At 47.7% G+C, this 25915-nt stretch overlaps 1 protein-coding gene across 4 annotated transcripts in view; it reads right to left on the bottom strand.

The window, feature by feature from the left end:
* LOC138852166 (serine-rich adhesin for platelets-like) overlaps positions 1-25915 on the bottom strand; it is a 927448-nt gene that overhangs the window by 454273 nt on the left and 447260 nt on the right. For 2 of the 4 annotated variants that reach the window (XM_070081870.1, XM_070081877.1), the window contains exon 1: positions 10880-11517. The exons of the other annotated variants lie outside the window; for them this stretch is intronic. The gene's annotated coding sequence lies outside the window, so the exon portion shown is untranslated. Of the gene's footprint in view, positions 1-10879; positions 11518-25915 lie in introns of those variants that run through there. 4 annotated transcript variants of the gene reach the window in all.

Raw genomic sequence — 25915 nt, 5'->3', positions numbered from 1 at the left:
GGATGTAGGGGAGGGAGGGAGGAAGGAAAGAGAGGATGTAGGGAAGCAAAGGAGGAAGGGAGGAGAGGATGTAGAGAAGGAAGGGAGGAAGGGAAGAGAGGATGTAGAGAAAGGAGGAAGGGAGGAGAGGATGTAGGGGAAGAAGGGAGGAGAGGATGTAGGGGAGGAAGGGAGGAGAGGATGTACGGAAGGGAGGAAGGGAGGAGAGGATGTAGGGAAGAAAGGGAGGAGAGGATGTAGGGGAGGAAGGGAGGAGAGGATGTAGGGGAGGAAGGGAGGAGAGGATGTAGGGGAGGAAGGGAGGAGAGGATGTACGGAAGGGAGGAAGGGAGCAGAGGATGTAGGGAAGGAAGGGAGGAGAGGATGTAGGGGAGGAAGGGAGGAGAGGATGTAGGGGAGGAAGGGAGGAGAGGATGTAGGGGAGGAAGGGAGGAGAGGATGTAGGGAAGGGAGGAGAGGATGTAAAGAAGGAAGGGAGGAAGAGAAGAGAGGATGTAGGGATGGGAGGAAGGGAGGAGAGGATGTAGGGGAGGGAGGGAGGAAGGGAAGAGAGGATGTAGGGAAGGAAGGGAGGAAGGGAGGAGAGGATGTAGAGAAGGAAGGGAGGAAGGAAAGAGAGGATGTAGGGAAGGAAGAGAGGGAGTACAGGATGTAGGGAAGGAAGGGAGGAAGGGAAGAGAGGATGTAGGGAAGGAAGGGAGGAAGGGAGGAAGGGAGGACAGGATGTAGGAAAGGAAGGGAGGAAGGGAGGACAGGATGTAGGGAAGGTATGGAGGACAGGATGTGGGGAAGGGAGGAACAGCAAGGAGAGATGAGAAAAAAGTTGAAGAATTAAGGAATGTGAGAGGAAGAGGAAAGAGAATAAGAGAGGCAGACAGAAATAAAGTTGAGGGAGAGAAACTAAGGCAAGAAATAAAGAAAGGAGAGGAAGAGAGAGCGTGAGAAACATGAAGTAGTGAACATAGGGTGAAGGAGGGGGAGGGGAGACAGAGAGAGAACGTCAGAAACATGAAGTAGTGAACATAGGGTGAAGGAGGGGGAGGAGAGACAGAGAGAGAACGTCAGAAACATGCAGTAGTGTACATAGGGTGAAGGAGAGGGAGGAGAGACAGAGAGAGAACGTCAGAAACATGCAGTAGTGTACATAGGGTGAAGGAGAGGGAGGGGAGACAGAGAGAGAACGTGAGAAACATGAAGTAGTGTACATAGGGTGAAGGAGAGGGAGGGGAGACAGAGAGAGAACGTGAGAAACATGAAGTAGTGTACATAGGGTGAAGGAGAGGGAGGGGAGACAGAGAGAGAACGTGAGAAACATGCAGTAGTGTACATAGGGTGAAGGAGAGGGAGGGGAGACAGAGAGAGAACGTGAGAAACATGCAGTAGTGTACATAGGGTGAAGGAGAGGGAGGGGAGACAGAGAGAGAACGTGAGAAACATGAAGTAGTGTACATAGGGTGAAGGAGAGGGAGGGGAGACAGAGAGAGAACGTCAGAAACATGAAGTAGTGAACATAGGGTGAAGGAGAGGGAGGGAAGACAGAGAGAGAACGTGAGAAACATGCAGTAGTGTACATAGGGTGAAGGAGAGGGAGGAGAGACAGAGAACGCCAGAAAGTTAGGGAGAAAACTTTGGTGAAAGGAGTGGAAGAAAGTGGCAAAGAAAGTGTTGGAGAGAGTAGGAGAGGAAGAACGTGGTGAAGGGAGAGAGAGTGGGAGGGAGAAAGTGGTGAAGAACAGGTGGGTGGGGAAGTAAGGGAAGAACAGGTGGGAGGGGAAGTAAGGGAAGAACAGGTGGGAGGGGAAGTAAGGGAAGAACTGGTGGGTGGGGAAGTAAGGGAAGAACAGGTGGGAGGGAAAGTAAGGGAAGAACGGGTGGGTGGGGCAGTAAGGGAAGAACGGGGGGGAGGGGACGTAAGGGAAGAACAGGTGGGTGGGGAAGTAAGAGAAGAACAGGTGGGTGGGGAAGTAAGGGAAGAACAGGTGGGTGGGGAGGTAAGGGAAGAACAGGTGGGTGGGGAAGTAAGGGAAGAACAGGTGGGAGGGGAAGTAAGGGAAGAACAGGTGGGAGGGGAAGTAAGGGAAGAACAGGTGGGTGGGGAAGTAAGGGAAAACAGGTGGAAGGGGAAGTAAGGGAAGACCGGGTGGGTGGGGAAGTAAGGGAAGAACAGGTGGGTGGGGAAGTAAGGGAAGAACGGGTGGGTGGGGAAGTAAGGGAAGAACGGGTGGGTGGGGAAGTAAGAGAAGAACAGGTGGGTGGGGAAGTAAGGGAAGAACAGGTGGGTGGGGAAGTAAGGGAAGAACAGGTGGGTGGGGAAGTAAGAGAAGAACAGGTGGGTGGGGAAGTAAGGGAAGAACAGGTGGGTGGGGAAGTAAGGGAAGAACAGGTGGGTGGGCAAGTAAGGGAAGAACAGGTGGAAGGGGAAGTAAGGGAAGAACAGGTGGAAGGGGAAGTAAGGGAAGAACGGGTGGGTGGGGAAGTAAGAGAAGAACGGGTGGTAGGGGAAGAACGGGTGTGAGGGGAAGTATGGGAAGAACGGGTGTGAGGGGAAGTATGGGAAGAACGGGTGGGAGGGGAAGAACGGGTGGGTAGGGAAGTATGGGAAAAACGGGTGTGAGGGGAAGAACGGGTGGGTGGGGAAGAACGGGTGATAGGGGAAGAACGGGTGGGAGGGGAAGAACGGGTGGGAGGGGAAGAACGGGTGGGAGGGGAAGAACGGCTAAGAGGGGAAGAACGGGTTGGTGGGGAAGAACGGGTTGGTGGGGAAGATCGGGTTGGTGGGGAAGATCGGGTTGGTGGGGAAGAACGGGTTGGTGGGTAAGAACGGGTGGGTGGGGAAGAACAGGTGGGAGGGGAAGAACGGGTGGGTGGGGAAGAACGGGTGGGTGGGGAAGAACGGGTGGGAGGGGAAGAACGGCTAGGAGGGGAAGAACGGGTGGGAGGGGAAGAACGGCTAGGAGGGGAAGAACGGGTTGGTGGGGAAGATCGGGTTGGTGGGAAAGATCGGGTTGGTGGGGAAGAACGGGTGGGTGGGGAAGAACAGGTGGGAGGGGAAGAACGGGTGGGTGGGGAAGAACGGGTGGGTGGGGAAGAACGGATGGGTGGGGAAGAACGGGTGGGAGGGGAAGAACGGGTGGGTGGGGAAGAACGGATGGGTGGGGAAGAACAGGTGGGAGGGGAAGAACGGGTGGGAGGGGAAGAACGGGTGGGTGGGGAAGAACAGGTGGGAGGGGAAGAACGGGTGGGAGGGGAAGAACGGGTGGGTGGGGAAGAACAGGTGGGAGGGGAAGAACGGGTGGGTGGGGAAGAACGGGTGGGTGGGGAAGAACGGGTGGGTGGGGAAGGAGGTACATTTACTTACAGAGTGAAGCAGAGCAAGTTGTTTAGTGCAGTACGTTCCTCACCCCCAGTGATGGTGTGTGGCAGGGGTGTAGGTGTGTGTGGCAGGGGTGTAGGTGTGTGTGTGGCAGGGGTGTAGGTGTGTGTGTGGCAGGGGTGTAGGTGTGTGTGGCAGGGGTGTAGGTGTGTGTGTGGCAGGGGTGTAGGTGTGTGTGTGGCAGGGGTGTAGGTGTGTGTGTGGCAGGGGTGTAGGTGTGTGTGTGGCAGGGGTGTAGGTGTGTGTATGGGAGAGGGGCGCAGGTGTGTGTGGGAGGGGTGCAAGTGTGTGTGGGAGAGGGATGCAAGTGTGTGTGTGGGAAAGGGGTGCAGGTGTGTGTATGGGAGAGGGGTGCAGGTGTGTGTGTAGGAGAGGGGTGCAGGTGTGTGTGGGAGAGGGATGCAAGTGTGTGTGTGGGAGAGGGGTGCAGGTGTGTGTATGGGAGAGGGGTGCAGGTGTGTGTGTAGGAGAGGGGTGCAGGTGTGTGTGGGAGAGGGATGCAAGTGTGTGTGTGTGGGAGAGGGATGCAAGTGTGTGTGTGTGTGTGGGAGAGGGGTGCAGGTGTGTGAGTGTGTGTTTGGGAAGGGCTGGTGTGGCTGGACGAGGTCATTATATAAGATATAAAAACATGGTGTGTGGTGTTGATGTGTTGAAAGTCTGCACCACTAAGTGTGATTGATGTGTCTCTTCAATTTACCACTGCCAGGAGCAAGTTACCAAGTGTCCGCCTCACACCTCACACCCCAAACAACTCACCAAACTCCTGGTGTTTGGGTGGCAAGGGATCCCCGACGTCGACCCAAGCTGCCATTCTCAGACCTAAAGGTTATTTATGACAGTTCGCCTCCCAGTTTGAACCTCCAATTAGAAGCCACCTCGATGAACATAGTCTTAGTAATGAGTTTCAACACGGCTCCACCAGAGACTGAACTTGCCTGACAGAGTTACTGGAAGGTTCCGTTGATTTCCCTTTTAGGAAATGAGAGCTGGAAGGTGACGCAGCTGCAGAAAAGCAGTCGGAGGACTGCTGGAAGACAGCTAGAGGAAGCTTTTACAGGGTAAAATTTTCGCCGACAGCAAAAGCTACCACATTCCAGGCGGCCCCTGGGAAAAATGGCAGCTGACCTAACCTTACTAAGAGAAGCGATGTAAAGTGAAAAGCCAACAAGAACTGTTAAAAGAAAATGCCTGAACCAGTTGGTGCCGGCATCCTCAAATATCAGGAGAAACAATTACTTCTGGAGGTGGTGAACATGACCGATAGTGAACTGAGAAGAAACCTGAGAGAGAGAGAGAGAGAGAGAGAAGTCCCTCGTGATATTTGGTCTAGATGAACAACGGAACCTGAAAGTGAGAGGAAAAGAAAAAGAAGAATGTGGAATGCGATTAAAGTTGATGTTAAACACACACACAAAAAGGTGACTCGATGACATACAGTGATGTGGTAAAGACAACGACGTTTGGCTCAGACAAACGGCTTTATCAAATCATAAAACAGACGAAATTATAAAGCTCACCGTGTGAGGAAAAGCTCTTCAATAAAGCCCATTGTGTGGGCGAAACGTCTTCACTAAAGGATTACCCGTTGTCGTTATGTCGTACTATTACCATAGTGAACCACTGATGTAAAATCTAAGGATAAATCCTTTAGAGAAAAGTGAAAAAAATCTAATTATTCTTCCTCAAAACTTTTCCCTCGACAAATGTTTTCATAAGAAAAAAACACACGTGATAAGAAGAGAGAAAAAAACTGTCTATGACAATTAAACGTGACAAATCACGTCAGGTGTGAGGGGTCACAATCAGATCAGGTGTGAGGGGTCACAATCAGATCAGGTGTGAGGGGTCACAATCATATCAGGTGTGAGGGGTCACAATCAGATCAGGTGTGAGGGGTCACAATCATATCAGGTGTGAGGGGTCACAATCAGATCAGGTGTGAGGGGTCACAATCATATCAGGTGTGAGGGGTCACAGTCATATCAGGTGTGAGGGGTCACAATCACATCAGGTGTGAGGAGTCACAATCACATTATGAGTCTACATAAATATATATATTTTTGAGGTTGACTGGGATTCGAACCCGAGGTGTGGAGGTGTTGAGAGCACCGGCCGGCCCGCTGTGCTATCCACTGCACCACAGAGTCATCACCTGGAAACCTGGCAGCATTTAATGATGACCAAGTAACGCACACTGGAAGCCTCGTAAAGTACACTGGAAGCCTTGTAACGTACACTGGAAGCCTCGTAACGTATACTGAAAGCCTCGTAAAGTACACTGGAAGCCTCGTAAAGTACACTGGAAGCCTCGTAGCGTACACTGGAAGCCTCATAGTGCTGTGCTTGCCAACCTCTTCATGGAAAACCTGGAGACAGAGAAATTCAGCACCCTCATTCCCAACACCGTTACCTGGCTAAGATACGTTGATGTATTGGTTTTCTATCCGAGACGTCTCAATATCCAGGCCCTTCTCAACAAGATCAATGCAGTTGAACCATCAATAAAGTTTACACTTGAACTCGAAAATGATGGCAAACTTCCTTTCCTCGACGTTCTACTGTGCAGATCTCCCGACAGTGACAAAGTTCTCTTCAAAGTGTATAGAAAACCTACCAACAAGGACGATCTTATACACTTTTATTCACACCAAGACACCCGCACTAAGAGAGGAGTCATCACTGGCTTCTTCTTGAGAGCTCTTCGCATCTCCAGCCCTTGTTTTCTAGAAGAAGAATGCACTTACATAACACAAGCCTTTACACGTCTTCAGTTCCCATCTTTCTTCATCCGAGATTGCAGACTCAAGGCACAAGCTATCCTCAACAAACCGCCCATGGAACAGCCCCCTAAACAGTTCATAGTACTCCCATGTGGCGACGTTGCCACGAATACTCGCCGGGCACTTGCTATGAGTAACATCAACGTTTCCACCATAAACACATCATCTATCAAAGACCTCACTACGATACGCAGCCCCACACCTCTAACTTCTACACAGGCGTCTACACTATCCCCTGTGGGTTTTGTCCCAAGAAATATGTAGGCGAGACAGTCCGCTTGAATGAGCATCGAAATGCCTCTAACAGAGACGATGTAAGGTACGCCTGTGTCCTCCACAGAGACTCCAAGGGACATTTGATGAACTGGAATGAGGCACAACTCGTTCTCACCGAACCAGACCTCAGACGCCGACGGTGCCTAGAAGCCTCACTAATCGCCGTCACCGACACTATAGAACGCAACACTGGAAACTACAAAATTTCAAAAACATTGGCATATATGATACTTAAGCAGCACCAACCCAACAACACAGGAGTCACATGATTTCATCGTCTACCCGTCCTCATCATAGGCAGAGGTTGTTTTGATAAGGACCTGCCTCGCATGGGCCAGTAGGCCTTCTACAGTGTTCCTCCATTCTTATGTTCTTATGACATTCCTCAGGTCACGTGCGTCACACCTCACTCTCCGCCTATATATATAATGCCTTTCTACCTCTGTATGTTAGAAGTGATCAAGGTCCCAGGACCGAATCGTTTTCTAATAAATATGTCATAGTGTTTGCTTACGTGTCTTTCTAAACCAACTTGTCGGTATTTATTACCAAGGTTTATAACGCCTCATAACATACACTGGAAGCCTCGTAACGTACACTGGAAGCCTCGTAACGTACACTGGAAGCCTCGTAACGTACACTGGAAGCCTCGTAACGTACACTGGAAGCCTCGTAACGTACACTTGAAGCCTCGTAACGTACACTGGAAGCCTCGTAACGTACACTGGAAGCCTCGTAACGTACACTGGAAGCCTCGTAACGTACACTGGAAGCCTCGTAACGTACACTGGAAGCCTCGTAACGTACACTGGAAGCCTCGTAACGTACACTGGAAGCCTCGTAACGTACACTGGAAGCCTCGTAACGTACACTGGAAGCCTCGTAACGTACACTGGAAGCCTCGTAACATACAACACAGGAGAGGCAGCACAAAACATCCCCCTGCCACACACACACAATAACAATGGTAATATACTGAAGAGTAATTACATTAAATATCGACCCTTGGAAACAGAAGGAAAAATACAGAATAATGTAATATTTTATAACTTCGCCCAAAGTGCCATAACAGAGTGCTGAAACCTGTGATAATTATAATAATGTAACTACAGTATATAAGAGAAGATGGGATTCCCTTAGTATGAACGGTATTTCTGTAACTGCAAATGCAAAATTAAAAATCAGTGAAAAGAAGGTGGATGAAGATAAGGATGTGAATAAGGACGATAAGTTATAACGATGAGGAACATAAGACCACAACTGTTGACCACTATATAACAAGAACACTGGGAAGTGTTTCTTAACTGCTGGTCCGAGATCCAAGAAGTGTGTGTGTGTGTGTGTGTGTGTGTGTGTGTGTGTGTGTGTGTGTGTGTGTGTGTGTGTGTGTGTACTCACCTATTTGTGGTTGCAGGGGTAGAGTCATAGCTCCTGGCCCCGCCTCTTCACTGATTGCTACTAGGTCCTCTCTCTCCCTGCTCCATGAGCTTTATCATACCTCGCCTTAAAACTATGTATGGTTCCCGCCTCCACTACTTCACTTTCTAGGCTATTCCATGGCCTGACTACTCTATGACTGAAGAAATACTTCCTAACATCCATTTGATTCATCTGAGTCTTCAACTTCCAATTGTGACCTCTCGTGTCTGTGTCCCATCTCTGGAACATCCCGTCTTTGTCCACCTCGTCTATTCCGCGCAGTATTTTATATGTCGTTATCATGTCTCCCCTGACCCTCCTGGCCTCCAGTGTCGTCAGGCCGATTTCCCTCAACCTTTCTTCGTAGGACAATCCCCGTAGCTCTGGGACTAGTCTTGTTGCAAAACTTTGCACTTTCTCTAATTTCTTGACGTGCTTGACTAGGTGTGGATTCCAAACTGGTGCTGCATACTCCAGTATGGGCCTGACGTAAATGGTATACAGAGTCTTGAACGACTCCTTACTGAGGTATCGGAACGCTATCCGTAGGTTTGCCAGGCGCCCGTATGCTGCAGCAGTTATCTGATTGATGTGCGCCTCAGGAGATATGCTCGGTGTTATACTCACCCCCAGATCTTTTTCCTTGAGTGAGGTTTGCAGACTTTGGCCATCTAAACTATATTGTGTCTGCGGTCTTCTTTGCCCTTCCCCAATCTTCATGACTTTGCATTTGGCGGGGTTAAACTCAAGGAGCCAGTTGCTGGACCAGGCTTGTAGCCTGTCCAGGTCTCTTTGTAGTCCTGCCTGATCCTCATCCGATTTGATTCTTCTCATTAACTTCACATCGTCCGCAAACAAGGACACTTCTGAGTCTATCCCTTCCGTTATGTCATTCACATATACCAAGAACAGCACAGGTCCTAGGACTGACCCCTGTGGAACCCCGCTTGTCACAGGCGCCCACTTTGACACCTCGTCACGTACCATGACTCGTTGTTGCCTCCCTGTAAGGTATTCTCTTATCCATTGCAGTGCCTTTCCTGTTATGTGTGCCTGATCCTCTAGCTTTTGCAGTAACCTCTTGTGAGGAACTGTGTCGAAGGCCTTCTTGCAGTCCAAATAAATGCAGTCGATCCACCCCTCTCTTGTCTTACTTCTGTCACCTTGTCATAAAACTCTAGTAGGTTTGTGACACAGGATTTTCCCTCCCTGAAACCATGCTGGTTGTCAATTATACACTTGTTTCTTTCCAGGTGCTCCACCACTCTCCTGATGATCTTCTCCATGACCTTGCATACTATACACGTTAGTGATACAGGTCTGTAGTTTAGTGCCTCATGTCTGTCTCCCTTTTTAAAAATTGGGACTACATTTGCCATTTTCCATACCTCAGGGAGTTGCCCAGTTTCAAATGATGTGTTGAAGATCTTTGTTAATGGTACACACAATGTGTGTGTGTGTGTGTGTGTGTGTGTGTGTGTGTGTGTATGTGTGTGTGTGTGTGTGTATGTGTGTGTGTGTGTGTGTGTTGTATGTGTGTGTGTGTGTTGTGTCTGTGTTGTGTCTGTGTGTGTGTCTGTGTGTGTGTCTGTGTGTGTGTCTGTGTGTGTCTGTGTGTGTGTCTGTGTGTGTGTCTGTGTGTGTGTCTGTGTGTGTGTCTGTGTGTGTGTCTGTGTGTCTGTGTGTGTGTGTCTGTGTGTGTGTGTCTGTGTGTGTGTGTCTGTGTGTGTGTGTCTGTGTGTGTGTCTGTGTGTGTGTGTGTGTGTGTACTCACCTAATTGTGGTTGCAGGGGTCGAGGCTCAGCTCCTGGCCCCGCCTCTTCACTGATCGCTACTAGGTCCTCTCCCTCTCTGCTTCCTGAGCTGTCATACCTCTTCTTAAAACTATGTATGGTTCCTGCTTCCACTACTTCACTTGCTGGGCTATTCCACTTCCTGACGACATATGACTGAAGAAATACTTCCTAACGTCCCTGTGACTCGTCTGAGTCTTCAGTTTCCAGTTGTGACCCCTTGTTTCTGTGTCCCCTCTCTGGAACATCCTGTCTTTGTCCACCTTGTCTATTCCCCGCAATATCTTGTATGTCGTTATCATGTCTCCACTGACCCTTCTGTCCTCCAGTGTCGTCAGTCCGATTTCCCTCAACCTTTCCTCATACGACATTCCCCTGAGCTCTGGGACTTGTTGCAAACATTTGTACTTTCTCTAACTTCTTGACGTGCTTGACGAGGTGTGGGTTCCAGACTGGTGCTGCATACTCCAGTATGGGCCTAACATACACAGTGTACAGTGTCTTGAAGGATTCCATATTAAGGTATCGGAACGCTATTCTAAGGTTTGCCAGGCGCCCGTATGCTGCAGCAGTTATTTGGTTGATGTGTGCCTCCGGTGATGTGCTCGGTGTTATGGTCACCCCAAGGTCTTTCTCCCTGAGTGAGGTCTGTAGTCTTTGTCCACCTAGCCTATACTCTGTCTGCGGTCTTCTTTGCCCCTCCCCAATCTTCATGACTTTGCATTTGGCAGGGTTGAATTCGAGAAGCCAGTTTCTGGACCACACGTCCAGCCACATGTCTATGTGTGTGTGTGTGTGTGTGTGTGTGTGTGTGTGTGTGTGTGTGTGTGTGTTTTACAGCGTCTGGGATGTTTAACAAATCAGTATGACCAACTAATGGCTGCAGACGGGATACCACGTGCATTAAGTCTGCTCCTGTGACTACAAATAAGTCATCACACACAAACACACTCATACAACGACCCCTGCAACCACAACCAGGCGAATACAAACCCTCTATCACTCTTCAAGATTCCTCGAAACAGTTGCTAATCATCTGGGATGTGGTGCTGACTTTGGACTGGGATAACTACCATACACACATGTACATATACATACACATACACAATAGGCCAAGTGTCTAATAAACATGTGCCTATGACAAAATGGTAACACACACACACACACACACACACACACACACACACACACACACACACACACACACACACACACACACACACACACACAGAGCTTACCTGCAGCTTGGAGCTTCACTTGGTGCGTCACTTCGTTATCACTGACTTGGCGAGGTTCCTTGATTGTTCTGTCATCTACGAATTGCGTTATTTCCTTTTCTGTATGACGTATACACTCAGGCCTACTGGTGTGTGTGTGTGTGCACTTGAGACTAACACTAGAGGTGTAGGGTGTTGAGATGGGAACACTGCACACCACCCTCACACACACACACAACACACTCCTGACACCCTCCTCTCCCCTAACACCACACTTAACAATAATCCCTCCAACTACACACTTTTCCAATTAACACTTTCTAAGGAAAAAAGAGGAGAGACAGAAAGTGCTTTCTCTCAAAACTACACCTGTTAAACACTTTTAAACTGCTTGTATATATGTGAGAGGCGAGCAGCAGGGGGCAGGCCGGCCTGGGCACCAGTCATGCACTCGGCATGACCACTCTAAAACCATTTTTATTTCGCAAATTCACTTTCCACACTCCACCGGAGGGATGGCATACACTAGCAGGTGTAATGGCTCCCGAGGCGGAGGAAGGTGTAGTAGTGTGGTGTATCCAGGTGTGAGGTGCAGCAGGTGAGGGAGAGTGGTGTGTGTAGGTGGGTGAGGAGAGCAATCAACGCCCTCCTGCTTACACTGTCTCCCGCTCTGTACTGATGTTCTCCCTGGCCCTGGACCCTGTCTCCCTCCCTCGTGTGTTGTGTTGGTGGCGCTAGTGCTGCTGATCATCATATATATATATATATATATATATATATATATATATATATATATATATATATATATATATATATATATATATATATATATATATATATATATATATATATATATATATATATATATATATGTATGTATATAACAGGTAAATGCTTGTGGTGCCCTGTCTTTACAGTTATGATCAGGAGGCTTATCCTTGCATCTCGTCCTGCCCAGGGAATCGAACCCTGGTCCTTTCCGTTGAGAGACGACTGTTGTCACTACTGAACCAAAGATCACCTTTGTGTACAACTATAGTTGTGGGTGCCGGGGGTCGTGTCTTGTAGTCCCGCCTCTTAACTACATACCACCGGTGTCACTAGTTGCTTCTCGTGGACCTGGTCGTACCTGTCCCTTAAACAGTGTGTTAGTTCCGCTTCTTTCTCCCTTATCATCCGAATATATTGTACGTTGTTATTAGGTCTCTTCCGGTTGGTTGACTATACAAGGGCCATTAAGACTGTTCTAGTTGTATTATACACTGACATACCTCTAGTTGTATTATACAATGACACATCTCTTGTATGTGCACTATCATACCTCTTGTTGCATATACACTGACATACCTCTCGCTGTATATACACTAAGAGACATGAACATCAGGGTGTATATATATAGTTTCCCTACTTGTCCCGACCTTTTGAATAACTGGCAGCTACTGAGAGAGAGAGAGAGAGAGAGAGAGAGAGAGAGAGAGAGAGAGAGAGAGAGAGAGAGAGAGAGAGAGAGAGACCAAAAATGGGAAAAGAGAAAATGGAGTTTCCAGTTGGGGAGCGGGAAGAGACGGAGGAGGGGGAAGAGAAGAGGGAGTAGTAGTAGGGGTAGGAGTATTGCAGGGGCCGGCCCAGTATGACCAACCCACACTCAACCCACATACACTAAACCCAGACACTCAACCCAGACACTCAACCCTCGCACTCAACCCTCACACACTAAACCCACACACACTAAACCCACACACACTAAACCCACATATTCAACCCACACACTCAACCCACAAACTAAACACACATACTAAACCCACATATTCAACCCACATACTCAACCCACAAACCAAACACACACACACTAAACCCACATATTCAACCCACACACTCAACCAACACACTAAACACACACACTCAACCCACAAACTAAACACACACACTAAACCCACATATTCAACCCACACACTCAACCCACACACTAAACACACACACTCAACCCACACACTCAACCCACACACTCAACCCACACACTCAACCCACACACTCAACCCACACACATAACACACACATTAAACCCACACACTCATCACACACACACAAACCATACACTCAAACACGCACACATTAAGCACACACTCAACACACACACACATTATGCACACACAATAAACCCACACACTCAATCCACACACTCAGCCCACAAACACTCACAGGGACACTCCTCACACACTCCCAAACTCCACACACACTCCCATACTGCACACACACTCCACAAAAGCTCCCCCACTCCAAACACACTCCACACACACACACACACCACTCCACACACACACACACTCCACACACACACACACTCCACACACACACTCCACACACGCACTACACACACACATACACACACACACACACCTGGCTCCTGGCCCCTGGCGGGGCCAGGAGCTCGGACTCGACCCCCGCAACCTCAACTAGGTGAGTACACACACACACACACACACACACACACATTACAAGCACTCTCCACACACGCACACACATACAGACACACACACAGACACACACACACTTATTCTACACACACACCTACAAACATACGCACACACACACATACAAACATACGCACACACACATACTTCACACACACACACACACACACAAACACACACACACACACACACAACTATTCTCAGAACCATACAACCTATCACACCATCCCAACACACACTACAATCCATACCCACAGCTTCCACCCAACACCGAGCTATAGAATCCCACAGTATGCCACCAGGTCTCCCATCCTCACAGGCCCCCCAAACCACAGTGTTGGAAAGGAAACTGAAGGTATGGTACACAAACGCTGAAGGAATAACAAATAAGTGGGAGGAGTGGCATGAAAGAGTCAAAGAAGCATCACCAGACATCATAGCTCTCACAGAAACCAAGCTTACAGGTATGATAACAGATGCCATCTTTCCAACGGGATACCAAATCCTGAGGAAAGACAGAGGGAACAGGGGGGGTGGGGGAGTGGCATTGCTGATCAAAAATTGCTGGAATTTTGATGAGCTGGAGAGAGGAGACAGCGGAGAAGAAAGTGATTACATAGCGGGAACGCTTCACTCTGGAGGTCCCAAGATGGTAATAGCAGTGATGTATAACCCACCACAGAACAGCAGGAGGCCAAGGCAAGAGTACGACGAGAGCAATAGAGCGATGGTTCACACACTGGCTAGAGTGGCCAGAAGAGCTCATGCATGCAGGACAAAGCTCCTGATCATGGGTGACTTTAACCACAAGGAGATAGATTGGGAGAACTTGGACCCACATGGGGGCCAAGATACATGGAGGGCTAAGATGATGGAGGTGGTACTGGAAAACTTCATGTGCCAACACGTAAGGGACACTACAAGAGAGAGAGGAGAGGATGAACCAGCAAGGCTGGACTTAGTATTCACCTTGAGTAGTGCAGATATCGAGGACATCACATATGAAAGACCCCTTGGGGCCAGTGACCATGTGGTTTTAAGCTTCGAATACACAGTAGAGCTACAAGTGGAGGGGGAAGCAGGAGGCCAGGACGAATGAAGCCAAACTACAAGAAAGGGGACTACACAGGAATGAGGAACTTCCTGAACGGGGTTCAGTGGGACAGAGAACTGGCGGGGAAGCCAGTTAATGAGATGATGGAATATGTAGCAACAAAATGCAAGGAGGCTGAGGAGAGGTTTGTACCCAAGGGTAACAGGAATAATGAAAAAGCCAGGATGAGCCCATGGTTTACCCAAAGGTGCAGGGAGGCAAAAACCAAGTGTGTTAGGGAATGGAAGAAATATAGAAGGCAAAGAACCCAGGAGAATAAGGAGAGCAGTCGTAGAGCCAGAAACGAATATGCACAGATAAGAAGGGAGGCCCAAAGACAATATGAAAACGACATAGCAGCGAAAGCCAAATCTGACCAGAAACTGTTGTACAGCCACATCAGGAGGAAAACAACAGTCAAGGACCAGGTAATCAGGCTAAGGAAGGAAGGAGGAGAGACAACAAGAAATGACCGTGAAGTATGTGAGGAACTCAACAAGAGATTCAAAGAAGTGTTCACAGAGGAGACAGAAGGAGCTCCAGAAAGACGGAGAGGTGGGGCACACCACCATGTGCTGGACACAGTGCACACAACCGAGGAAGAAGTGAAGAGGCTTCTGAGTGAGCTAGATACCTCAAAGGCAATGGGGCCAGATAACATCTCCCCATGGGTATTGAGAGAGGGAGCAAAGGCGCTATGTGTACCCCTAACAACAATATTCAATACATCTATCGAAACAGGGAGATTGCCTGAGGCATGGAAGACAGCAAATGTAGTCGCAATCTTTAAAAAAGGAGACAGACATGAAGCATTAAACTACAGACCAGTGTCACTGACATGTATAGTATGCAAAATCATGGAGAAGATTATCAGGAGAAGAGTGGTGGAACACCTAGAAAGGAACGATCTCATCAACAGCAGCCAACATGGTTTCAGGGACGGAAAATCCTGTGTCACAAACCTACTGGAGTTCTATGACATGGTGACAGCAGTAAGACAAGAGAGAGAGGGGTGGGTGGATTGCATTTTCTTGGACTGCAAGAAGGCGTTTGACACAGTTCCACACAAGAGATTGGTGCAAAAACTGGAGGACCAAGCAGGGATAATAGGGAAGGCACTACAATGGATCAGGGAATACTTGTCAGGAAGACAGCAGCGAGTCATGGTAAGTCGCGAGGTGTCAGAGTGGGCACCTGTGACCAGCGGGGTCCCACAGGGGTCAGTCCTAGGACTAGTGCTGTTTCTGGTATTTGTGAACGACATGACGGAAGGAATAGACTCTGAGGTGTCCCTGTTTGCAGATGACGTGAAGTTGATGAGAAGAATTCACTCGATCGAAGACCAGGCAGAACTACAAAGGGATCTGGACAGACTGTAGACCTGGTCCAGCAATTGGCTCCTGGAGTTCAATCCCACCAAGTGCAAAGTCATGAAGATTGGGGAAGGGCAAAGAAGACCGCAGACGGAGTACAGTCTAGGGGGCCAGAGACTACAAACCTCACTCAAGGAAAACGATCTTGGGGTGAGTATAACACCAGGCACATCTCCTGAAGCGCACATCAACCAAATAACTGCTGCAGCATATGGGCGCCTAGCAAACCTCAGAACAGCATTCCAACATCTTAATAAGGAATCATTCAGGACCCTGTACACCGTGTATGTTAGGCCCACATTGGAGTATGCGGCACCAGTTTGGAACCCACACCTAGCCAAGCATGTAAAGAAACTAGAGAAAGTGCAAAGGTTTGAAACAAGACTAGTCCCAGAGCTAAGAGGTATGTCCTACGAGGAGAGGTTAAGGGAAATCAACCTGACGACACTGGAGGACACGAAAGATAGGGGGGACATGATAACGACATACAAAATACTGAGAGGAATTGACAAGGTGGACAAAGACAGGATGTTCCAAAGATTGGACACAGTAACAAGGGGACACAATTGGAAGCTGAAAACACAGATGAATCACAGGGATGTTAGGAAGTATTTCTTCAGCCACAGAGTAGTCAGTAAGTGGAATAGTTAGGAAAGCGATGTAGTGGAGGCAGGATCCATACATAGCTTTAAGCAGAGGTATGATAAAGCTCACGGCTCAGGGAGAGTGACCTAGTAGCGACCAGTGAAGAGGCGGGGCCAGGAGCTCGGACTCGACCCCCGCAACCTCAACTAGGTGAGTACACACACACACACACACACACACACACACACACACACACACACACACACACACACACATTCCACGCACTCTTCATACGGACATACAAACACATACACACACACTTTCACACACACTCACAGATGATGTGATGTTAATGAGGAGAATTAAATCAGATGATGATCAGGCAGACCTTCAAAGAGACCTGGACAGACTGGACACCTGGTCCAGCAACTGGTTTCACGAATTTAACCCTGCCAAATGCAGAGTCATGAAGATCGGAGAAGGGCAAAGAAGACCGCAGACGGAGTATAGGCTAGGTGGCCAAAGACTGCAAACCTCACTCAAGGAGAAAGATCTTGGGGTGAGTATAACACCGAGCACGTCTCCGGAAGCACACATCAACCAAATAACTACTGCAGCATATGGGCGCCTGGCAAACCTGAGAACAGCGTTCCGATACCTTAGCAAGGAATCGTTCAAGACACTGTACACAGTGTACGTCAGGCCCTTACTGGAGTATGCATCACCTGTCTGGAACCCACACTTGATCAAGCACTTCAAGAAATTAGAGAAAGTGCAAAGGTTTGCGACAAGGTTAGTTCCAGAGCTAAGGGGAATGTTCTACGAATATAGGTTAAGGGAATTCGACCTGACGACACTGGAGGACAGGAGAGTTAGGGAAGACATGATAACGACATAGAAAATACTGCATGGAATAGAAAAGGTGGACAGAGACAGGATGTTCCAGAGATGGGACACAGGAACAAGGGGTCACAATTGGAAGTTGAAGACCCAGATGAGTCAAAGGGATGTTAGGAAGTATTTTTTCAGTCATAGAGTAGTAAGGAAGTGGAATAGCCTAGCAAGTGATGTAGTGGAGGCAGGAACCATACATAGTTTTAAGATGAGGTATGATGAAGCTCATGGAGCAGGGAGAGAGAGGACCTAGTAGCACTCAGTGAAGAGGCGGGACCAGGAGTTGAGTATCGACCCCTGCAACCACAAATAGGTGAGTACAATTAGGTGAGTACACACACACACACACACACACACACACACACACACACATAGTAAGTACAATTCAGTCTGGGGAACATAAGGCAGTCATTGCAGTGATGTATAATCCACCACAGAACTGCAGGAGGCCAAGAGAGGAATATGAAGAGAGTAACAGAGCAATGGTGGACACACTGGCTGAGGTGGCAAAGTTACTCGTTATGGGCGATTTCAACCACAGGGAGATAGACTGGAAAAACCTGGAGCCACATGGGGACCCCGAGGCATGGAGAGCCAAGATGTTGGATGTGGTACTGGAAAACCTCATGCATCAACACGTCAGGGACACTACCAGAAAGAGAGGAGAGGACGAACCAGCAAGACTGGACCTCGTGTTCACACTGAGCAGTTTAGACATTGAGGACATCACATATGAGAGGCCCCTCGGAGCTAGTGATCACGTGGTTCTGAGCTTTGATTACATAGTAGAGTTACAAGTGGAGAGGGTAACAGGAGTCGAATGGGAAAAGCCAAACTATAAAAGGTGGGACTACACACCAATGAGAAACTTCCTGCAGGACGTTCAGTGGGACAGAGAAATGGTAGGAAAATCAGTAAACGAGATGACGGAATATGTAAACACGAACAAGTGTTGGATGACATACAACTGAGGAGGAGGAGAAGTTGCTAAGTGATCTTGATACCTCAAAGGCAATGGGACCGGACATCTCCACGTGGGTCCTTAGAGAGGGAACAGAAACACTGTGTGTACCACTAACCAGAAACTTCAACACATACCTTGAAACTGGGGAACTACCTGAGGTATGGAAGACGTCAAATGTAGTTCCAATTTTTTAAAAGAGGAGACAGAAAAGAGGCACTAAACTACAGACCAGTGTCACTGACGTGTATAGTATGCAAATTCATGGAGAACATTATCAGGAAGAGAGTGGTGGAGCACCTGGAAAGGAACGATCTCATCAACAGCAGCCAACATGGTTTCAGGGACGGAAAATCCTGTCACAAACCTACTGGAGTTCTATGACATGGTGACAGCAGTAAGACAAGAGAGAGAGGGGTGGGTGGATTGCATTTTCTTGGACTGCAAGAAGGCGTTTGACACAGTTCCACACAAGAGATTGGTGCAAAAACTGGAGGACCAAGCAGGGATAATAGGGAAGGCACTACAATGGATCAGGGAATACTTGTCAGGAAGACAGCAGCGAGTCATGGTACGTGGCGAGGTGTCAGAGTGGGCACCTGTGACTAGCGGGGTCCCACAGGGGTCAGTCCTAGGACTAGTGCTGTTTCTGGTATTTGTGAACGACATGACGGAAGGAATAGACTCTGAGGTGTCCCTGTTTGCAGATGACGTGAAGTTGATGAGAAGAATTCACTCGATCGAAGACCAGGCAGAACTACAAAGGGATCTGGACAGACTGTAGACCTGGTCCAGCAATTGGCTCCTGGAGTTCAATCCCACCAAGTGCAAAGTCATGAAGATTGGGGAAGGGCAAAGAAGACCGCAGACGGAGTACAGTCTAGGGGCCAGAGACTACAAACCTCACTCAAGGAAAACGATCTTGGGGTGAGTATAACACCAGGCACATCTCCTGAAGCGCACATCAACCAAATAACTGCTGCAGCATATGGGCGCCTAGCAAACCTCAGAACAGCATTCCAACATCTTAATAAGGAATCATTCAGGACCCTGTACACCGTGTATGTTAGGCCCACATTGGAGTATGCGGCACCAGTTTGGAACCCACACCTAGCCAAGCATGTAAAGAAACTAGAGAAAGTGCAAAGGTTTGAAACAAGACTAGTCCCAGAGCTAAGAGGTATGTCCTACGAGGAGAGGTTAAGGGAAATCAACCTGACGACACTGGAGGACACGAAAGATAGGGGGGACATGATAACGACATACAAAATACTGAGAGGAATTGACAAGGTGGACAAAGACAGGATGTTCCAAAGATTGGACACAGTAACAAGGGGACACAATTGGAAGCTGAAGACACAGATGAATCACAGGGATGTTAGGAAGTATTTCTTCAGCCACAGAGTAGTCAGTAAGTGGAATAGTTAGGAAAGCGATGTAGTGGAGGCAGGATCCATACATAGCTTTAAGCAGAGGTATGATAAAGCTCACGGCTCAGGGAGAGTGACCTAGTAGCGACCAGTGAAGAGGCGGGGCCAGGAGCTCGGACTCGACCCCCGCAACCTCAACTAGGTGAGTACACACACACACACACACACACACACACACACACACATTCCACGCACTCTTCATACGGACATACAAACACATACACACACACTTTCACACACACTCACAGATGATGTGATGTTAATGAGGAGAATTAAATCAGATGATGATCAGGCAGACCTTCAAAGAGACCTGGACAGACTGGACACCTGGTCCAGCAACTGGTTTCACGAATTTAACCCTGCCAAATGCAGAGTCATGAAGATCGGAGAAGGGCAAAGAAGACCGCAGACGGAGTATAGGCTAGGTGGCCAAAGACTGCAAACCTCACTCAAGGAGAAAGATCTTGGGGTGAGTATAACACCGAGCACGTCTCCGGAAGCACACATCAACCAAATAACTACTGCAGCATATGGGCGCCTGGCAAACCTGAGAACAGCGTTCCGATACCTTAGCAAGGAATCGTTCAAGACACTGTACACAGTGTACGTCAGGCCCTTACTGGAGTATGCATCACCTGTCTGGAACCCACACTTGATCAAGCACTTCAAGAAATTAGAGAAAGTGCAAAGGTTTGCGACAAGGTTAGTTCCAGAGCTAAGGGGAATGTTCTACGAATATAGGTTAAGGGAATTCGACCTGACGACACTGGAGGACAGGAGAGTTAGGGGAGACATGATAACGACATAGAAAATACTGCATGGAATAGAAAAGGTGGACAGAGACAGGATGTTCCAGAGATGGGACACAGGAACAAGGGGTCACAATTGGAAGTTGAAGACCCAGATGAGTCAAAGGGATGTTAGGAAGTATTTTTTCAGTCATAGAGTAGTAAGGAAGTGGAATAGCCTAGCAAGTGATGTAGTGGAGGCAGGAACCATACATAGTTTTAAGATGAGGTATGATGAAGCTCATGGAGCAGGGAGAGAGAGGACCTAGTAGCACTCAGTGAAGAGGCGGGACCAGGAGTTGAGTATCGACCCCTGCAACCACAAATAGGTGAGTACAATTAGGTGAGTACACACACACACACACACACACACACACACACACACACACACACACATAGTAAGTACAATTCAGTCTGGGGAACATAAGGCAGTCATTGCAGTGATGTATAATCCACCACAGAACTGCAGGAGGCCAAGAGAGGAATATGAAGAGAGTAACAGAGCAATGGTGGACACACTGGCTGAGGTGGCAAAGTTACTCGTTATGGGCGATTTCAACCACAGGGAGATAGTTGTGTACGAATGGTATATAATACCGACAAGATGAGAGTAAGACACAAGTGCAACATCTGGGTATCTTTATTGTAGACGTTTCGCCATCCAGTGGCTTTATCAATACAAATTCCAGGACATAACTTGAAGACAGTAGAACTATGTACAGAAGATGAGGTAATCAGTCCCTCAACCTAGGAGTAGGTGCGAACAGCACCATAGTCGTGGAGATTCTGAAGCAGAAGAAAGAATCCTGGCGCTTATATAGTAACGTCAGGTGAAGCAGACGAGGGCAAATTCACTGGTGGGCGGGATTCCCCAGTGGAAGTAGGTCCTTCCCAAAGAGATGGGTTAGTTGTAGTAGTAGTTGTCGTAGTTGTGAAGGTTATGTACATGTCCTCAGAAATAAGATTCCATGATGTTGCAGTGTCTGACAAGTTGTGTACGAATGGTATATACCATTCGTACACAACTTGTCAGACACTGCAACATCATGGAATCTTATTTCTGAGGACATGAACATAACCTTCACAACTACGACAACTACTACTACAACAACTAACCCATCTCTTTGGGAAGGACCTACTTCCACTGGGGAATCCCGCCCACCAGTGAATTTGCCCTCGTCTGCTTCACCTGACGTTACTATATAAGCGCCAGGATTCTCTCTTCTGCTTCAGAATCTCCACGACTATGGTGCTGTTCGCACCTACTCCTAGGTTGAGGGACTGATTACCTCATCTTCAGTACATAGTTCTACTGTCTTCAAGTTATGTCCTGGAATTTGTATTGATAAAGCCACTGGATGGCGAAACGTCTACAATAAAGATACCCAGATGTTGCACTTGTGTCTTACTCTCACAGGGAGATAGACTGGAAAAACCTGGAGCCACATGGGGACCCCGAGGCATGGAGAGCCAAGATGTTGGATGTGGTACTGGAAAACCTCATGCATCAACACGTCAGGGACACTACCAGAAAGAGAGGAGAGGACGAACCAGCAAGACTGGACCTCGTGTTCACACTGAGCAGTTTAGACATTGAGGACATCACATATGAGAGGCCCCTCGGAGCTAGTGATCACGTGGTTCTGAGCTTTGATTACATAGTAGAGTTACAAGTGGAGAGGGTAACAGGAGTCGAATGGGAAAAGCCAAACTATAAAAGGTGGGACTACACACCAATGAGAAACTTCCTGCAGGACTTTCAGTGGGACAGAGAAATGGTAGGAAAATCAGTAAACGAGATGACGGAATATGTAAACACGAACAAGTGTTGGATGACATACAACTGAGGAGGAGGAGAAGTTGCTAAGTGATCTTGATACCTCAAAGGCAATGGGACCGGACATCTCCACGTGGGTCCTTAGAGAGGGAACAGAAACACTGTGTGTACCACTAACCAGAAACTTCAACACATACCTTGAAACTGGGGAACTACCTGAGGTATGGAAGACGTCAAATGTAGTTCCAATTTTTTAAAAGAGGAGACAGAAAAGAGGCACTAAACTACAGACCAGTGTCACTGACGTGTATAGTATGCAAATTCATGGAGAACATTATCAGGAAGAGAGTGGTGGAGCACCTGGAACGGAACAAGAGTATAAACGACAACCAGCACGAATTCATGGAAGGCAAATCCTGAGTCACAAACCTTCTGGAGTTTTATGATAAAGTAACAGAAGACACGAGAGAGAGGTGTGGGTTAATTGCATTTTCTTGGACTGCAGGAAGGCCTTCAACACAGTTCCTCACAAGAGATTAGTGCAGAAGCTGGAGGATCAGGCGCGTATGACAGTAAAGGCACTGCAATGGATCAGAGAATACCTGACAGGGAGGCAACAACGAGCCATGGTACGTGATGAGGTATCACAGTAGGCACCTGTGACCAGCGAGGTCCCGCAGGAGCCCTTCCTAGGACCAGTGTTATTTTTGGAATATGTGAATGACGTGATGGGATAGACTCAGAAGTGTCCCTGTTCGCAGGTGATGTGAAGTTAATGAGGAGAATTAAATCAGATGATGATCAGGCAGGACTTCAAAGAGACCTGGACAGGCTGGACACCTGGTCTAGCAACTGGCTTCTCGAATTTAACCCTGCCAAATGCAAAGTCATGAAGATCTGGGAAAGGCAAAGAAGACCGCAGACAAAGTATAGGCTAGGTGGCCAAAGACTGCAAACCTCGTTCAAGGAGAAAATTTTTGGGGTGATTGTAACACCAAGCATGTCTCCGAAAGCACACATTAACCATTTAACTGCTGCAGCATGTGGGAGCCTGGCAAACCTGAAATTAGCGTTCCGATACCTAAGTAAGGAATCTTTCAAGACACTTTACACGATGCACGTCAGGCCCGCCAAGAGGAATCTTCAACACATCTATCGAAACAGGGCGACTACCTGAGGTATGGAAGACAACAAATGTAGTCTTAAGTTTTAAAAAAAAATGAGGCAGATACGAAGCATTAAATCACAGACGAGTGTCACTGACATGTGTAGTATGTAAAGTCATGAAGAAGATTATCAGAAGAGTGGTGGAGCACTCTTAACAACGACAGCCAGCACGGTTTCAGGGATGGGAAATCCAGTGTCACATATCTACTGCAGTGAATTCTATGACAGGGAGACAGCAGTAAGACAAGAGAGAGAGGGGTGGGTAGATTGCATTTTCTTGGACTGTAAGAAGGCGTTTGACACAACTGGGGCACGTCAGAAGCGGTGTTCCACAGGGGTCATTGTTGGGCCCCTTGTTTTTACAGTTTACATAAACGACGTAGATGAGGGAATAAATAGCGACATAAGCAGATTTGTTGATGACACCAAAATAGGCCGTCCAGTTCATTCTAATAAGGATATTAGAGCACTCCAGGATGATTTGAATAGACGGATGCAGTGGTCAGAGAAGTGGCAGATGCAGTTGAATAAAGATAAATGCAAAGTTCTAAATGTTGGACAGGAAAATAACCATGCCACATATAAACTAAATAAGGTAGACTTTAATATTACTGATTGCGGATTGCAATAATCTGAAACCAAGACAACAGTGCATAAGTGTTCGCAATAAAGCTAACAGAATCCTTGGCTTCATATCAAGAAGTATAAATAATAGAAGTCCTCAGGTTGTTCTTCAACTCTATATATCCTTGGTTAGGCCTCATTTAGACTATGCTGCACAGTTTTGGTCACCGTATTACAGAACGGATATAAATGCTCTGGAAAACGTACAAAGGAGGATGACAAAGTTGATCCCATGTATCAGAAATCTTCCCTATGAGGATAGACTAAGGGCCCTGAATCTGCACTCTCTAGAAAGACGTAGAATTAGGGGGGATATGATTGAGGTGTATAAATGGAAAACAAGAATTAATAAAGGGGATGTAAATAGCGTGCTGAAAATATCTAACATAGACAGGGCTCACAGCAATGGTTTTAAGTTGGAAAAATTCAGATTCAGGAAGGATATAGGAAAGCACTGGTTTGGTAATAGAGTTGTAGATGAGTGGAACAAACTGCCAAGTACCGTCATAGAAGCTAAAACGTTGTGTAGTTTTAAAAATAGGTTGAATAAATACATGAGTGGGTGTGAGATGGACCTGACTAGCTTGTGCTACTAGGTCAGATGCCGTGTTCCTCCCTTAAATGAATGTGACTGACCTGACTAGGTTAAGACATTGGCTTAAGTCGGTGGGAGAATTGGACCTGCTTCACATGGGCCAGTAGACCTGCTGCAGTGTTCCTTCTTTTTTATGTTCTCATAACAGTTCCTCACAAGAGATTAGTGCAAAACCTGGAGGACCAGGCAGGGGTAACAGGGAAGGCACTCCAATGGATCAGGGAATACCTCTCAGTAAGACAACAGCGAGTCGTGGTACGTGGCGAGGTGTCAGAGTGGGTCCCTGTCACGAGCTGGGTTCCACAGGGGCCAGTCCTAGGACCGGTGCTGTTTCTGGTATTTGTGAACGACATGACAGAAAGAACAGACTCCGGAGTGTCCCTGTTTGCAGATGATGTGAAGTTGATGAGAAGAATCCAATCGGATGAGGACCAGGCAGAGCTACAAAAGAATCTGGACAGGCTGCAGTCCTGGACAAGCAACTGGTTCCTTAAGTTCAACCCCCCCAAGTGCAAAGTCATGATGACTGGGGAAGGGCAAAGTAGACCGCAGACGGAGTACAGTCTAGGGGGCCAGAAACTACAAACCTCGCTCAAGGAAAAATATCTTGGGGTGAGTATAACACCAGGCACATCTCCTGAAGAGTACATCAACCAAATAACTGCTGCAGCATATGGGCGCCTAGCAAATCTCAGAACAGCATTCCGACATCTTAATAAGGAATCGTTCAGGAAGCTGTATAATGTGTGCGTTAGGCTCATATTGGAGTATGCAGCACCAGTTTGGAACCCTCATCTAGCTAAGAACGTAAGGAAACTAGAGAAAGTGCAAAGATTTGCAACAAGAGTAATCCCGGGGCTAAGGGGTATGTCCTACGAGGAGCGCTTAAGGGAAATCGACCTGATGACACTGGAGGACAGGAGAAATAGGGGGATATGACAACGACATATAAAATACTGAGAGGAATCGATAAGGTGGACTGAGACAGGATGTTCCAGAGATGGGACACAACAACAAGGGGTCACAGTTGAAAGTTGAAGACTCAGATGAATCATAGGGATGTTAGGAAGTATGTCGTCAGCCACAGAGTAATCAGGAAGTGGAATACTCTGGGAAGCGATGTAGTGGAGGCAGGATCCATACATAGTTTTAAGAAGAGGTATGATAATACTTATGGAGCAGGAAGAGTGGCCTAGTAGCGGCCAGTGAAGAGACGGGGACAGGAGCTGTGACTCAACCCCTGCAACCACAACTAGGTGAGTACACACACACACAAACTCACACACACACATACACATC

This window comes from Cherax quadricarinatus, chromosome 6 (assembly GCF_038502225.1).
Source record: "Cherax quadricarinatus isolate ZL_2023a chromosome 6, ASM3850222v1, whole genome shotgun sequence".
NCBI lineage: Eukaryota > Metazoa > Arthropoda > Malacostraca > Decapoda > Parastacidae > Cherax > Cherax quadricarinatus.
This window is presented reverse-complemented; position numbering and strand designations above follow the sequence as displayed.